Source organism: Anabrus simplex, chromosome 2, assembly GCF_040414725.1.
Source record: "Anabrus simplex isolate iqAnaSimp1 chromosome 2, ASM4041472v1, whole genome shotgun sequence".
NCBI lineage: Eukaryota > Metazoa > Arthropoda > Insecta > Orthoptera > Tettigoniidae > Anabrus > Anabrus simplex.
The window spans coordinates 863,309,615-863,322,095 of NC_090266.1; the positions used below are offsets into that span (position 1 = coordinate 863,309,615).

The following is a 12,481-nucleotide window of genomic DNA, read 5'->3' on the forward strand; positions in this document are numbered from 1 at the left end:
TACTGGTCATTCTCCCCAGTTGTATCCCCGACGAAGAGTCTGAAGCTCCAGGACACTGCCCTTGAGGCGGTAGAGGTGGGATCCCTCGCTGAGTCCGAGGGAAAAGCCGAACCTGGAGGGTAAACAGATGATGATGAAGATAATGATGATGAATTTTCTTCACCAAACGAAAACAAAAAATAATTCATGCAGTAGAGGATTAACTGAACTTCCTTACATATACTGCAATAAGGTCGCGACATTTTGAGTTGTTGACTGCATAAGGTCAAACGTTATGTCGTTAAGTGGGTATTAAATCTTGATGAACATTGTCCAATAAGTTGTCCTTCATTGTTTCCATTCAACCTATGCGGCAGCCAAATTGCATTTGTAACAAGCAATCAATCAATCAATCAGCACTCTTTACGATGGCATCAGACCATAATAAAAAGATGTTAGGGATTGGACCAATGTACCAAGGTATTCTTTGCAATTATATAAAGAAAGTCTAGGTAAAAACAGATAGGGAATCTGCAACATGACTTCTGAATGACGAAGGGGTTAAATGTACTTTGTATCATTGAAACCATTTGGCGATGCCGGGGACTGAAGTCGCCGCTATCACATGCAAAGCGAACGCCCTACCACTGCGCTACATCCCCATATACTGATCACTTATCGATTACAACCCGTTTATTATCTGCCACAGGCGTTTTGGGTAGAGATATGGTAAAATGTACCATGCAACGTCAAATCTTCTGGAGATGCCGGATACCGAAAGGGGCCTTTCACAGGCAAAGCGAACGCTCTACCTCTGAGCTACATCCCCACATACTGTTCATTTATCGATTACAACCCTTCTTATTATGTGCCACAGGTGTTTTGCGTAAGGATGTGGTAAAATGTACCATGCAACGTTAAATCTTTTAGAGATGCCGGGGATCGAACACGGGGCACTTCACAATCAATCAATCAATCAATCAATCAATCAATCAATCAATCAATCAATCAATCAATCAATCAATCAATCAATCAATCAATCAATCAATCAATCAATCAATCAATCAATCAAATAATCAATCAATCAGCACTCTTTACAATGGCATCAGACCATAATAAAAAGATGTTAGGGATTGGACCAATGTACCAAGGTATTCTTTGCAATTATATAAAGAAAGTCTAGGTAAAGACAGAAAGGGAATCTGCAACATGAATTCTGCATGACGAAGGGGTTAAATGTACTTTGTATCATTGAAAACTTTCGGCGATGCCGGGGATGGAAGCCGCCGCTTTCACATGCAAACCGAACGCCCTACCACTGCGCTACATCCCCACATACTGATCACTTATCGCTTACAACCCGTCTTATTATCTGCCAGAGGAGTTTTGGGTAGAGATGAGGTAAAATGTACCATGCAACGTCAAATCTTTTGGAGATGCCCGGTATCGAACCCGGCGCCTTTCACATGCAAAGCGAACGCACTACCTCTAAGCTACATCCCCACATACTGCTCATTCGTCGATCACAACCCTTCATATTACGTGCCACAGGAGTTTTGCGTAAGGATGTGTTAAAATGTACCATGCAACGTCAAACCTCTTGGAGATGCCGGGGATCGAACCCGGGGCCTTTCGCAATCAATCAATCAATCAATCAGCACTCTTTACGATGGCATCAGACCATAATAAAGAGATGCTAGGGATTGGACCAATATACCAAGGTATTCTTTGCAATAATATAAAGAAAGTCAAGGTAAAAACAGATAGGGAATCTGCAAAATGAGTTCTGAATGACGAAGGGGTTAAATGTACTTTGTATCATTGAAACCTTTTGGCGATGCCGGGGATTGAAGCCGCCGCTTTCACAGCAAAGCGAACGCCCTGCCACTGCGCTACATCCCCACAAACTGATCACTTATCGATTACAACCCGTTTATTATCTGCCACAGGCGTTTTGGGTAGAGATATGGTAAAATGTACCATGCAACGTCAAATCTTCTGGAGATGCCGGGTACCGAACCAGGGGCCTTTCACAGGAAAAGCGAACGCTCTACCTCTGAGCTACATCCCCACATACTGTTCATTTATCGATTACAACCCTTCTTATTATGTGCCACAGGAGTTTTGCGTAAGGATGTGGTAAAATGTGCCATGCAACGTGAAATCTTTTGGAGATGCCAGGGATCGAACTCGGGGCCTATCACATGCACATCGAACGTTCTACCACTGCGCTACATCCCCACAACTGCTGAGTTATCGATTGCAACTGTTCTTTATCCTCTACTGCATACTGTTGCAATTAGGCAACAAATAAATTTTCACCTGTGTAAATGGATAAATCTTAGAGACAGAAGTGTTTTTTTTTTCTAGGGGCTTTACGTCGCACCGACACAGATAGGTCTTATGGCGACGATGAGGTAGGAGAGGCCTAGGAGTTGGAAGGAAGCGGCCATGGCCTTAATTAAGGTACAGCCCCAGCATTTGCCTGGTGTGAAGCTGGGAAACCACGGAAAACCATCTTCAGGGCTGCCGATAGTGGGATTCGAACCTACTATCTCCCGGATGCAAGCTCACAGCCGCGCGCCTCTACGCGCACGGCCAACTCGCCCGGGCAGAGGTGGTTTAACGGCACACCTTCAACTGTACAGTCAATTAAACACATATCCCAGTGATGCCTTGTTTTTTTTTTTTTTTTTTACATAACATAAGACAAAACAAGCCCTAGAGCCAAAGGTACTCCTTCCACCCCGTCAACATCCACGCGAACCAACCACCGTTTAATTACGTGGGCTCCCCCCGTCATATTACCACAGGCTTTAGGAGTACCTCTGGCTCAACCTCGAAGACATTACCGACCTAGCGTTGTGCAAGTACACTTGCGCATTGCAATACGTACCCATGGCCAGTAGAAAGTAATGTTCGGTCTTTGAATGTTAAAAGCTTACCGTAAAATCGTGGAAAACCGTATATATATTCCAATATGGCAATCCACATCACATACGAGTGTTAAAACAAAACAGCCCTACAGGCCCAGTTAAGAATTGCTGGTATATCTAAACCACATTACCACACTGAACATTAAAGCTTGAAATTTTCTTCACCAAACGGAAACAAAAAATAATTCATGCAGTAGAGGGTTAACTGAACTTCCTTACATATACTTCAATAAGGTCGCGACATTACAACCCTTCTTATTATGTGCCACAGGAGTTTTGCGAAATGATGTGATAAAATGTACCATCCAACGTCAAATCTTTCGGAGATGCCGGGGATCGAACCCGGGGCCTTTCACATGCAAAGCGAACGCTCTACCACTGAGCTACATCCCCTCACACTGCTCAGTTATCGATTGCGAGCGTTCTTAATGCTCTACTGCATACTGCTGCCATTAGGCAACAAATAACTTATCACCTGTGTAAACGGATAAATGTTATAGAAAGAGGTAGTTTTACGGCACACCTTCAACTGTACAGTCAATTAAACACATTTCCCAGTGATAGGGTATCTGCAACATGAGTTCTGCATGACGAAGGGGTTAAATATACTTTGTATCATTGAAAAATTTTGGCGATGCCGGGGAGTGAAGCCGCCGCTTTTACTTGCAAAGCGAACGCACTACCACTGCTCTACAACCTCACATACTAATCATTGGCCGATTACAACCCGTCTTATTATCTGCCACAGGAGTTTAGGGTAGAGTTGTGGTAAAATGCACCATGCAACGTCAATTCTTTGGAGATGCCGGGGATCGAACCCGGGGCCTTTCATACGCAATGCGAACGCTCTACCACTGAGCTAAATCCCCACACACTGCTTAGTTATCGATTGCAACCGTTCTTAATCCTCTACTGCATACTGTTGCCATTAGGCAACAAATAAATTTTCATCTATGGTTTATCGGCACACCTTCAACTGTACAGTCAATTAAACACATATCCCAGGTTTGTCTTGTCTCTTTTTACATAACATAAGACAAAACAGACAAGGGTACTCCTTCCACCCCGTCAACATCCACGCGAACCAACCACCGTTTATTTTACGTGGGCCCTCCCCATCATTTTAATACAGGCTTCAGGAGTACCTCTGGCTCAACCTCAAAGATATTACCGACCTACGGTCGTGCAAGTATTCCTGCGCCCTGCAATATGTACCCATGGCCAGTAGGCAGTAATGTTCGGTCTTTGAATGTTAAAATCTTACCGTAAAATCGTGGAAAACCGTATATATATTCCAATATGGCAATCCACATCACATACGAGTGTTGAAACAAAACAGCCCTACAGGCCCAGTTAAGAATTGCTGTATATCTAAACCACATTACCACACTGAACATTAAAGCTTGAAATTTTCTTCACCAAACGGAAACAAAAAATAATTCATGCAGTGGAGGGTTAACTGAACTTCCTTACATATACTTCAATAAGGTCGCGACATTACAACCCTTCTTAGTATGTGCCACAGGAGTTTTGGGAAATGATGTGATAAAATGTACCATGCAACGTCAATTCTTTTGGAGATGCCGGGGATCGAACCCGGGGCCTTTCACATGCAAAGCGAACGCTCTACCACTGAGCTACATCCCCTTACACTGCTCAGTTATCGATTGCGACCGTTCTTACTGCTGCCATTAGGCAACAAATAACTTATCACCTGTGTAAATGGATAAATGTTATAGACAGAGGTAGCTTTACGGCACACCTTCAACTGTACAGTCAATTAAACACATTTCCCAGTGATAGGGAATCTGTAACATGAGTTCTGCATGACGAAGGGGTTAAATGTACTTTGTATCATTGAAAACTTTTGGCGATGCCGGGGATTGAAGCCGCCGCTTTCACATGCAAAGCGAACGCCCTACCACTGCGCTACATCCCCACATCATCATCATCATCATCATCATCTGTTTACCCTCCAGGTTCGGTTTTTCCCTCGGACTCAGCGAGGGATCCCACCTCTAACGCCTCAAGGGCAGTGTCCTGGAGCTTCAGACTCTTGGTCGGGGGATACAACTGGGGAGTATGACCAGTACCTCGCCCTGGCGGCCTCACCTGCTATGCTGAACAGGGGCCTTGTGGAGGGATGGGAAGATTGGAAGGGATAGGCAAGGAAGAGGGAAGGAAGCGGCCGTGGCTTTAAGTTAGGTACCATCCCGGCATTCGCCTGGAGGTGACGTGGGAAACCACGGAAAAACACTTCCAGGATGGCAGAGGTGGGAATCGAACCCACCTCTACTCAGTTGATCTCCCGAGGCTGAGTGGACCCCGTTCCAGCCCTCGTACCACTTTTCAAATTTAGTGGCAGAGCCGGGAATCGAACCCGGGCCTCCGGGGGCGGCAGCTAATCACGCTAACCACTACACCACTACATCCCCACATACTGATCATTTATCGATTACAACCCGTCTCATTATCTGCCACAGGAGTTTAGGGTAGAGTTGTGGTAAAATGTACCATGCAACGTCAAATCTTTTGGAGATGCCGGGGATCGAACCCGAGGCCTTCTGTATGCAACGCGTACGCTATACCACTGAGCTACATCCCCACACACTGCTCCGTTATCGATTGCAACCATTCTTAATCCTCTACTGCATACTGTTGCCATTAGGCAACAAATAAAATTTCATCTGTGGTTTATCGGCACACCTTCAACTGTACAGTCAATTAAACACATATCCCAGGAATATCTTGCTTTTTTTTTTTTACATAACATAAGACAATACAGCCCTACAGCCAAATGTACCCCTTCCACCCCGTCAACATCCACGCGAACCAACCCCCGTTTTTTTTACGTGGGCTCTCCCCATCATATTACCACAGGCTTCAGGAGTACCTCTGGCTCAACCTCAAAGACATTACCGACCTACGGTCGTGCAAGTATACTTGCGCCCTGCAATACGTACCCATCGTCAGTAGGCAGTAATGTTCGGTCTTTGAATGTTAAAAGCTTACAGTAAAATCGTGGAAAACCGTATATATATTCCAATATGGCAATCCACATCACATACGAGTGTTAAAACAAAACAGCCCTACAGGCCCAGTTAAGAATTGCTGGTATATCTAAACCACATTACCACAGTGAACATTAAAGCTTGAAATTTTCTTCATCATCATCATCATCATCATCTGTTTACCCTCCAGGTTCGGTTTTTCCCTCGGACTTAGCGAGGGATCCCACCTCTACCGCCTCAAGGGCAGTGTCCTGGAGCTTCAGACTCTTGGTCGGGGGATACAACTGGGGAGTATGAACAGTACCTCGCCCAGGCGGCCTCACCTGCTATGCTGAACAGGGGCCTTGTGTAGGGATGGGAAGATTGGATGGGACAGGCAAGGAAGAGAGAAGGAAGCGGCCGTTGCCTTAAGCTAGGTACCATACCGGCATTCGCCTGGAGGAGAAGTGGGAAACCACGGAAAACCACTTCCAGGATGGCTGAGGTGGGAATCGAACCCACCTCTACTCAGTTGACCTCCCGAGGCTGAGTGGACCCCGTTCCAGCCCTCGTACCACTTTTCAAATTTCGTGGCAGAGCCGGGAATCGAACCCGGACCTCCGGGGGTGGCAGCTAATCACGCTAACCACTACACCACAGAGGCGGTGAAATTTTCTTCACCAAACGGAAACAAAAAATAATTCATGCAGTGGAGGGTTAACTGAACTTCCTTACATATACTTCAATAAGGTCCCGACATTACAACCCTTCTTATCATGTGCCACAGGAGTTTTGCGTAATGATGTGGTGAAATGTACCAGGCAACGTCTAATCTTTTGGAGATGCCGGGGATCGAACCCGGGGCCTTTTACATGCAAAGCGAACGCTCTACCACTGAGCTACATCCCCACACACTGCTCAGTAATCGATTGCAACCGTTCTTAACTGAACTTCCTTACATATACTTCAATAAGGTCGCGACATTACAACCCTTCTTATTATGTGCTACAGGAGTCTTGCGTAATGATGTGGTAAAATGTACCATGCAACGTCAAATCGTTTGGAGATGCCGGGGATCGAACCCGAGGCCTTTCACATGCAAAGCGAACGCTCTACCACCGACCTACATCCCCACACACTGCCCAGTTATCGATTGCAACCGTTCTTAACTGAACTTCCTTACATATACTTCAATAAGGTCGCGACATTACAACCCTTCTTATTATGTGCTACAGGAGTTTTGCCTAATGATGTTGTGAACTGTACCATGCAACGTCAAACCTTTTGGAGATGCCAGGGATCGAACCCGGGGCCTTTTGCATGCAAAGGGAACGCTCTACTACTGAGCTACTTCCCCACACACTGCTAAGTTATCGATTGCAACCGTTCTTAATCCTCTACTGCATACTGTTGCCATTAGGCAACAAATAAATTTTCATCTGTGTGAATGGATAAATGTTATAGACAGAGGTAGTGCTGCTGCTGCTTAAATGCTTTCATTCCCCACCCTGAAGGGGTGGGGCGGGCCACCTAGAGGGTGTCGCCCTCTCTCTGGCCAAGAGATGCGGGCGGGTTGGGGAGATGTGATGGAAGAAGGAGGTGGGTAAAGGATGTGGAAAGTTAGGAGATGGGAGGGGAATTGCGTCTATTCCTAAGTATTTATTCTTTATTGAAGTGAGAATACAGTTGTGATTATGTCAAAATGAGCTGTGAACAAAGAGGAGAGGGGTTATACAAGGTGAGAGGAAAATAAATGAAGGGCAAGGGTGTTATAAAAGGAGGAGAAGCTAACAAGCGAAGTTAGAAGAAGGCGAAGGATATTAAAAGAGGGAGGTGGGGGAAAGTAAGGAGGTGGGGGCGGGAAGAGATAAGGATGAAATGATGGAGGAGGTGGTTGGGGAGGTGGGGCCGGCCGGGGACTACTTCGAGGTGTGGAGGGATGAGATGAAGGTTGTGGAGGTGAGCGAGATGGTTCTATGCGATGATGACGGCCGTTGAGGTGGATCCCGGTGGCGATGAGGCGTTCAACGTCTTCAGCAGTCGGCAGATGAAGGCGGACGAGATAGGTGGGTCCAGCGGAGTTATAGATCCGAAAGGCTCGGCGCACTGGTATCCCTGTCTGGCGGAGTGTTTGGATGATAGATGCTGATGAAAGACTGGGCTCCACACCGCAGACGACACAGCTAAAGGTGGTAGTGCTGGTGGAAGGCGGTGGGACCAATGGTGGATGTGCCAAGTTGCCAGGAGTATCTTGATGGGAATATCCCTCTTCAGATGACGGAAGTGATGAGCGCTGGGGGTGTGTGGGGTCAGTGGAGGGAGGTAAGGGGAAAGGAAATGTCATGAGAGGGGAAGGATGAGTGGTAACAGTAGTAGTGATAGGAAGGGAAGAGGAGGTGTGAACTGAGGTGGTAATGGTGGAGGTAGCAGTGGTTAGAGTAGTGGCAGAGGTAACAGGAGGGAAGGACAAAGGGGGCGGGGGTGAGCAGTAGGGAGGTGGTGTGGTCGTAGCGGGCGGATCGATGGTTCCAGGCGGAGGGTCGTCGGTGTCCGGTAGCTCAGCCAAAAGATCCTCTGGAGTAGGTTCAACTGTATAGAGATGGTTGTGGATGCGTGCGCCATTCTTGATGATGGTAGAGACGTCGGCTGGAGTGGATAAATAGAGAAGTACATCGGATAGTGGTTGAGCTTCGTCGTCGACTACCCGGCAGGCACCATAGGCACCCGCCGGACGAAGAGCAGCGAGGACATCTTGGTCTGAGAAGACGAGAGGAACGTTGCGGGCAAGGCAGGTGTAGAGCATTGTGGGAAGGCCGACCTCCTACGTGGTGCCAGCCTATATGCTTTGTTGTCTCGGCAGGGTGATAAGTAAAGTTGAGCAGTCACCCGGCCGAAAAAAAAATATGCGTTGCGTTGAAGCAGAGGAGAGCAGTCGTCGTGTCCCCAACCAGAGCTCTTAAATGTTAAAAGCCTCTTGGAGATCCCTGGGGGTTCGTCCAGAGGTAGTGTTACGGCACACCTTCAACCAATATGGCAATCCACATCACATACGAGTGTTAAAACAAAACAGCCCTGCAGGTCCAGTTAAGAATTGCTGGTATATCTAAACCACATTACCACACTGAACAATAAAGCTTGAAATTTTCTTCACCAAACGGAAACAAAAAATAATTCATGCAGTGGAGGGTTAACTGAACTTCCTTACATATATTTCAATAAGGTCCCGACATTACATCATCATCATCATCATCTGTTTACCCTCCAGGTTCGGTTTTTCCCTCGGACTTAGCGAGGGATCCCACCTCTACCGCCTCAAGGGCAGTGTCCTGGAGCTTCAGACTCTTGGTCGGGGGATACAACTGGGGAGTATGACCAGTACCTCGCCCAGGCGGCCTCACCTGCTGTGCTGAACAGGGGCCTTGTGGAGGGATGGGAAGATTGGAAGGGATAGGCAGGGAAGAGGGAAGGAAGCGGCCGTGGCCTTATGTTAGGTACCATCCCGGCATTCGCCTGGAGGAGAAGTGGGAAACCACGGAAAACCACTTCCAGGATGGCTGAGGTGGGAATCGAACCCACCTCTACTCAGTTGACCTCCCGAGGCTGAGTGGACCCCGTTCCAGCCCTCGTACCACTTTTCAAATTTCGTGGCAGAGCCGGGAATCGAACCCGGGCCTCCGGGGGTGGCAGCTAATCACGCTAACCACTACACCACAGAGGCGGCCTCCCGACATTACAACCCTTCTTATTATGTGCTACCGGAGTTTAGGTGAGAGTTGTGGTAAAATGTACCATGCAGTGTCACGCTTTTTGGAGAAGCCGGGGATGGAACCCGGGTGCTTTCACATGCAAAGCGAACGCTCTACCACTGAGCTACATCCCCACACTCTGCTCTGTTATCTATTCCAACCGTTCTTAACCTATATCCGCGGCGGCAGGCATGACTTTTGCCGGCTACATATTATATTACTAATTCCAAGTCACCTTGATAAATAATATTAATCAGGATCTCCTAGAATATAAGGTTCGAGAAGAGTTAATAATAGTTGAATTGCAGCTATTGTACTGGGAGGTTTAATAACATTAAGAGTCTGAGGGTTTAGAGGAAGTTACACACTTCCGTACATGTACTTCAATAAGGTCGCCAAATTACAACCCTTCTTATTAAGTGCCACAGGAGTTTTGGGTAATGATGTGGTAAAATGTACCATGCATCGTGAAACCTTTTGGAGATGCCGGGGATCGAACCCGGGGCCTTTGGCATGCAAAGCGAACGCCCTACCACTGAGCTACATCCCCTCACACTTCTCAGTTGTCGATTGCAACCGTTCTTAATCCTCTACTGCATACTGTTGCCATTAGGCAACAAATAAATTTTTCATCTCTGGTTTATCGGCACACCTTCAACTGTACAGTCAATTAAACACATATCCCAGTGATGTCTTTTTTTTTTACACATAACATAAGACAAAACAGCCCTACAGACAAAGGTACTCCTTCCACCCCGTCAACATCCACGCGAACCAACCACAGTTTATTTACGTGGGCCCTCCCCCTCATATTACCACAGGCTTCAGGATTACCTCTGGCTCAACCTCAAAGACATTACCGACCTGCGGTCGTGCAAGTATACTTGCGCCCAGAAATACGTACCCAAGGCCATTAGGCAGTAATGTTCGGTCTTTGAATGTTCAAAGCTTACCGTAAAATCGTGGAAAACCGTATATATATTCCAATATGGCAATCCACATCACATACGAGTGTTAAAACAAAACAGCCCTGCAGGCCCAGTTAAGAATTGCTGGGATATCTAAACCACATTACCACACTGAACATTAAAGCTTGAAATTTCTTCACCAACGGAAGAAGAAGAGGAAGAAGAAGAAGAAGAAGAAGATAGGAGGTAGTTTTACGGCACACCTTCAACTATACAGTCTAAACCACTGAGGCTATAATTCATCATCAACATCATCAGGTGTTTACCCTCCAGGTTCGGTTTTTCCCTCGGACTTGGCGACGGATCCCACCTCTACCGCCTCAAGTGCAATGTCCTGGAGCTTCAGACTCTAGGTCGGGGGATACAACTGGGGAATATGACCAGTACCTCGCCCAGGCGGCCTCACCTGCTATGCTGAACAGGGGAATTGTGGAAAGATGGGAAGATTGGAAGGGATAGGCAAGGAAGAGGGAAGGAAGCGGCCGTGGCTTTAAGTTAGGTACCATCCCAGCATTCGCCTGGAGGAGAAGTGGGAAACCACGGAAAACCACTTCCAGGATGGCTGAAGTGGAAATTTATGCAGTGGAGGGTTAACTGAACGTCCTTACATATACTTCAATAAGGTCGCGACATTACAACCCTTCTTATTATGTGCCACCGGAGTTTAGGGTAGAGTTGTGGTAAAATGTACCATGCAAGGTCACACCTTTTGGAAACGCCGGGGATCGAACCCGGGCCCTTTCACATGCAAAGCAAACGCTCTACCACTGAGCTACATCCCCTCACACTACTGAGTTATCGATTGCAACCGTTCTTAACTGAACTTCCTTACATGTACTTCAATAAAGTCGCGACATTACAACCCTTCTTATTATGTGCTACAGGAGTTTTGCGTAATTATGTGGTAAAATGTACCGTGCAACGTCAAATCTTTTGGAGATAGCGGGGTTCGAACCCGGGGCCTTTCACATGCAAAGCGAACGCTCTACCACTGAGCTACATCCCCACACACTGCTCAGTTTTCGATTGCGACCGTTCTTAACTGAACTTCCTTACATATACTTCAATAGGGTCGCGACATTACAACACTTCTTATTATGTGCTACAGGAGTTTTGCCTTATGATGTGGTAAAATGTACCATGCATCGACAAACCTTTAGGAGATGCCGGGGATCGAACCCGGGGCCTTTTGTATGCAAAGCGAGCGCTCTACTACTCAGCTACATCCCCACACACTTCTATGTAATCGATTACAACCGTTCTCAATCCTCTAGTGCATACTGTTGCCATTTGGCAACAAATAAATTTTCATCTGTGGTTTATCGGCACACCTACAACTGTACAGTCAATTAAACACATATCCCAGTGATGTCTAGTTTTTTTTTTTTTTTTTTTTTTACACATAACATAAGACAAAACAGCCCTACAGCCAAAGGTACTCCTTCCACGCCGTCAACATCCACGCGAACCAACCACAGTTTATTTTACGTGGGCCCTCGCCCTCATATTACCACAGGCTTCAGGAGTACCTCTGGCTCAACCTCAAAGACATTACCTACCTGCAGTCGTCCAAGTATACTTGCGCCCTGCAATACGTACCCAAGGCCAGTAGGCAGTAATGTTCGGTCTTTGAATGTTCAAAGCTTACCGTAAAATCGTGGAAAACCGTATATATATTCCAATATGGCAATCCACATCACATACGAGTGTTAAAATAAAAACAGCCCTGCAGGCCCAGTTAAGAATTGCTGGTATATCTAAACCACATTACCACACTGAACATTAAAGCTTGAAATTTCTTCACCAAACGGAAACAAAAAATAATTCATGCAGTGGAGGGTTAACTGAAGTCCTAACATATA

The 12,481-nt window shown here is 46.5% G+C and overlaps 9 non-coding genes across 9 annotated transcripts; all 9 read right to left on the reverse strand.

Annotated features, from left to right (window-relative positions):
* Positions 1 to 3,236: 3,236 nt before the first annotated feature.
* Positions 3,237 to 3,308, reverse strand: TRNAA-UGC (transfer RNA alanine (anticodon UGC)). The gene has a single exon. It is a non-coding gene; the product is annotated as a tRNA-Ala (tRNA).
* Positions 3,309 to 3,712: 404 nt separating this feature from the next.
* TRNAA-UGC (transfer RNA alanine (anticodon UGC)) lies at positions 3,713 to 3,784 on the reverse strand. The gene has a single exon. It is a non-coding gene; the product is annotated as a tRNA-Ala (tRNA).
* Positions 3,785 to 4,490: 706 nt separating this feature from the next.
* On the reverse strand, positions 4,491 to 4,562 carry TRNAA-UGC (transfer RNA alanine (anticodon UGC)). The gene has a single exon. It is a non-coding gene; the product is annotated as a tRNA-Ala (tRNA).
* A 2,180-nt stretch (positions 4,563 to 6,742) lies between these two features.
* TRNAA-UGC (transfer RNA alanine (anticodon UGC)) lies at positions 6,743 to 6,814 on the reverse strand. Its single transcript has one exon. It is a non-coding gene; the product is annotated as a tRNA-Ala (tRNA).
* A 152-nt stretch (positions 6,815 to 6,966) lies between these two features.
* TRNAA-UGC (transfer RNA alanine (anticodon UGC)) lies at positions 6,967 to 7,038 on the reverse strand. Its single transcript has one exon. It is a non-coding gene; the product is annotated as a tRNA-Ala (tRNA).
* Positions 7,039 to 9,713: 2,675 nt separating this feature from the next.
* On the reverse strand, positions 9,714 to 9,785 carry TRNAA-UGC (transfer RNA alanine (anticodon UGC)). Its single transcript has one exon. It is a non-coding gene; the product is annotated as a tRNA-Ala (tRNA).
* Positions 9,786 to 10,129: 344 nt separating this feature from the next.
* Positions 10,130 to 10,201, reverse strand: TRNAA-UGC (transfer RNA alanine (anticodon UGC)). Its single transcript has one exon. It is a non-coding gene; the product is annotated as a tRNA-Ala (tRNA).
* Positions 10,202 to 11,329: 1,128 nt separating this feature from the next.
* TRNAA-UGC (transfer RNA alanine (anticodon UGC)) lies at positions 11,330 to 11,401 on the reverse strand. The gene has a single exon. It is a non-coding gene; the product is annotated as a tRNA-Ala (tRNA).
* A 152-nt stretch (positions 11,402 to 11,553) lies between these two features.
* On the reverse strand, positions 11,554 to 11,625 carry TRNAA-UGC (transfer RNA alanine (anticodon UGC)). Its single transcript has one exon. It is a non-coding gene; the product is annotated as a tRNA-Ala (tRNA).
* Between the last annotated feature and the right edge of the window lie 856 nt (positions 11,626 to 12,481).